This window comes from Aptenodytes patagonicus, chromosome 24 (genome assembly GCF_965638725.1).
Source record: "Aptenodytes patagonicus chromosome 24, bAptPat1.pri.cur, whole genome shotgun sequence".
Taxonomy (NCBI): Eukaryota; Metazoa; Chordata; class Aves; order Sphenisciformes; family Spheniscidae; genus Aptenodytes; species Aptenodytes patagonicus.
The window spans coordinates 6,527,148-6,530,965 of NC_134972.1; the positions used below are offsets into that span (position 1 = coordinate 6,527,148).

Below are 3,818 nucleotides of genomic sequence, written 5' to 3' on the forward strand. Positions count from 1 at the left end.
GACCTTTTTCCCACTGTGCCTCCGAAACACTGGGTGCCCCAAGGGCTGGCACCATCTGCCCTTTGCCTCTCCCAGCCTCATGGGGGGACACTCCAGTTTGCCCTAACCTGCCCTTATCTAGGGGCACGTGGTGGGTGGGAAGGGGATCTCCTTTACAGAGACATCCCAGGCGTTCGGGGTCCCTCAGCCACTCTGCTCATCACGGTGGTGCAGCCAGAGAGGACCCAGGTGTCCGGGCGCTGGCAGAGGTGTGGGGACGTGGACACGGAAACACAAACACACACACACGCAGAGCGTGGCTTTGCTGAAGGGGTTTATTGATCATGAGAGGAAAATGGCCCAGGGCTCCCAGGGGATCAGGTGGGGTCATCCAGGGATGATCATCTCCTCACGCTGCTGGAGGGGGACAGGAAAAGGGTGTCACCACCAGCTCCGGTCCTGAAAGACAGAGCCCAAACCGTGACCCCCAGCGTCCGCTGGGACATGAGAGGGGCCTTGTCCCCACCGTCTCTCTCTGCAGAGACCTGGGGAAGGAGAAGAGAATTGGAGCCCTCAATATACCCAGGACAGGACGTGGCTCTCCTGAGACCCCTATGGCACACAGAGCCCTTTGCCCAGTGTGTCATTACCCTGGGATGCCCCTAAATCTCCCCGGAGCCCTGTCCAGCCCTCACGGTGATCCTGGGGGTCTGTATGGCACCAGAGCCCCTGCCTGGCCTGCACGGTGACCCTCTGGGTCTGTAGAGCCCCACTGAGTGCAGGGACAGGCATGGGGGCAGCTCTGTCCAGCTCACCCTGGGACGTGGATGATGGACAGTCCCCTCTGTTTCCCTCTCCCACACCCACGTTCTGCCCACCCCTGAGGGCTCAGGGATCCCCTGGGGCCCAGAATCCTCTGTGAGGCTCAAGATGCCCTGATGCTGCTCACCTAGCCATCAACGGCTGCAGCCATGCGTTTCTGCCGCGCAAGCTCCACCAGCTTGTCAGCCACAGGGGGCTGGGGAGAAAGGGAGGGTTAGGGACACGCCTGGGTGCACTGGGGTGTACTGGGAGGCAGGGGAAAGCAATGGGGTCCTTGGGGAAGGTGCCTCCAGGGGAAAACGGGGTACATGAGTTTGTATGGTGGTGCACAGAAAGCAGTGGGGGTCCTGGGGAAGGGGCCCACCTGGGTGCGTGGCTGTGTACTGGGGCATCCTGAGGTGCACTGGGGTGTACTGGGTTGTAAAGGGATGGATGGGAATGCAATGGGGGCCCTGGGAAAACACTGGGGTGCGGGGGTGTTCTCTGGGGTTGCAGTGGGGTGCACTGGGGCACACTGGGATGCCCTGAAGTGTTGTGGCCATGGGAAGGGAGGGTCTGGGGCCAGCAGAACTCATGGTACCTACCTCAGCCCTCTTCACTCGCCCGATTTTGAATTCCCTCTGTAGAGAGACCATGAGACCTCACTGGTCACTGGGATGTCCCCAGTCCCAGCAAGGGATGGGAGGACCAAAGTGCCCTCCAGTTCCCCAGACTGGATGCCCTCCAAGTCCACCTCACTACTTACATGCCGGTAATAACTTCCACTTGCTTCAAAGAATGCCTAGGAAAGAAGAGCAAAGGGGTGGTCTGGATTGGACCTTGGTGGGGCTGTGGGTGGGGCACAGGTGTCCCCAGTCCCCCCAGGCCCATGGCTTCCCCCAGGTCTGAGGGGGAAAATCCCTCCTGCTCCCCCCACCCCCATTCATTCCAGTTTCACCTGGGATACCTGTTCATGCAAGGACCAGGGGTGGGGATGGAGACAAGGATAGCGTGGGGAATTTGCGGCCTCCAAAGAGGACGGGGGTTGCGGGGACCCAGAGACAGGGCACTGGGGTGAATTAGCATGGAATTGTGGGAGGGAGAAAGCTGCGTTGCCCGGGGCTGGAGGTGCAGGGGAGCCTGGAGGAGCCCCTTGCTTGGAAAAGGGAGAGGACAAGTCAAGGGGTTTCATGCTCACCACTGCAAATTTAATTCTGCAGGAGAACTGATGTCCTGCAGCCAAGACCCATCCGCAGCCTTGAGCCCCTCCCTGTGGCATTGGGGACTCACCTGAGCATCTTCTGGGGTGCACAGCAGGATGGTGAAGAGCAGGGCCACGCTGAGCACTGCGACCTTCATCTTCCTCTGCGGTGTGGCGAGTCCTGGGTGAAGCTGGAGAAGGTGAGGGGCAGATTTATCCCTCCCAGGACTCCTCCTTGCCCCGCCCCGAGAGCCCCCAGGGCATAGCCAGGCTTGGCAGAGACACCAGCCCTGGCAACAAGCCCAGCCCCGGCACAGAGTCACCCCCGCCTCTGGCACTGATCTAGCCACCTTCCCCGGCATCAGTCCAGCTTCCAGCATGGGGCAGCTGCACATGGAAGGGCCAAGGCATCTGGGGGTGGCGAGGGGAGGCAGAGAGAGCGCCCCTGACAGCTGGACACCCTACGGTGACGACTCACTGCTCCAACACGAAACCATCCTCCAACAGTCCCCCAAAGCCAGATCCCTCCCACCTCCCAGTGCCCCTCGCCTCCCAGCACTGCCATCTCCCAGTGCCGCTGGCCTCCCAGAGCCGTCTTTCCCTCTGGGACTCCCCCAGGGATGACGCCAGCTTCAGACCAGGGGTCTTTAAGCAGAATTGTCTCTGAGCCTTCTCCAGCCCCTTGGGTAAATGGGGGGCTGGGACCAACCCCTCTTCTTGGGGCACCAGGGACCCCAGGATTAGGGAACACTGGGAGGTGGGAGGACAACTCGGGGCACGGGCAATGGGGACAGCCAGGTGACTGGGACCTTCAGTCACTGGAGGCAATAGGGAGCACTGGCGAATGCTGGGCAGCGGGAGATGAGGGCTCGGCTTGAGGGAAGTGCTGGGGTGGTGGCAGTGCCCAGCTCCAGCCCACCCCATTTCCCTTGCACTGCAGGCCTCAAACTGGTCCAGTCCCCAGCCACGGCCTCCCCAGAACAGAGAACAGAGGGGAATATCCCCTGCCCTGGCCCTCACCCTCACCCTGCCACTGCCTGGGGCCACCGTGCCCTCCCAGACAACCTGGGTCCCACTCTGCAGAGCTGCCCCCAGACGGTGGGTCCCAGTGACTCTGTCCCCAACAAGGCTCTGGCTCCAGCCCTGTCCCTGGCTGGGACTCGGCCACAGCTCACCAAAGGCCCTTGTCCCCAGGGAGTGTCCCTTCAATGCCCTCGTCCTCGGCCCAGGCCAGCGCTGTCCCTGAGCAGGATGTGGCCATTCAGAGGGACACGCTGAAGCATCTGCTTGTCCCCAGGCAGCCACTCAGAGCTAATTGCGGGGACGGAGCTCCCCTGGCAAGAGGAGGGATGTTTGTCCCCGCAGCATCTCTGATAAGCCGTGTTTGCCCAGGGCTCGTGGCACAAGGAGCCCATTCAGCAAGACGGGTTCTTCACGAGAGTGCCTGATCGAGAGGAGCCGGGGCGGGGGCGGTTAAAGCAGTCTGGACGCCTGGGCTCCCTCCATCCCCAGCAGCAGGCAGAGCCCACAGAGGAGGGCAGTGCTGGGGGAACCGTGGAGGAGCAGGTCCTGGGGCACCCCGCACGCCGGGGCTCCCTCGCTCCCCTGGGGACAGGCTGGAGCCCAGAGGTGGGGGCAGTCCCGGGGGAGCAGCCTGACACCCGGGGTGTCGCTCTCCTTCGGGAAAGCCTGGTGGCAGGGGAGTCCTGCAGGAGCAGGGCTTAGAGCAACCTGGGTGATGGAGCTGTCTCCCCAGCGGCACTGCGTCCCTTTCCCTCCCCCACTTCTGCCTGCCGCGCAGCTACCCCTGGCTTTCCAGGGTGGTTTCCTTCACAGC

At 62.5% G+C, this 3,818-nt stretch overlaps 1 long non-coding RNA gene across 1 annotated transcript; it reads right to left on the reverse strand.

Moving 5' to 3' along the window:
• Positions 1–323: 323 nt before the first annotated feature.
• Positions 324–2,128, reverse strand: LOC143170625 (uncharacterized). Its single transcript, XR_012997080.1, has 5 exons — positions 2,071–2,128; positions 1,547–1,582; positions 1,386–1,421; positions 929–997; positions 324–438 (listed from the first exon to the last, which is right to left on the reverse strand). It is a non-coding gene; the product is annotated as an uncharacterized LOC143170625 (long non-coding RNA).
• Positions 2,129–3,818: the final 1,690 nt, after the last annotated feature.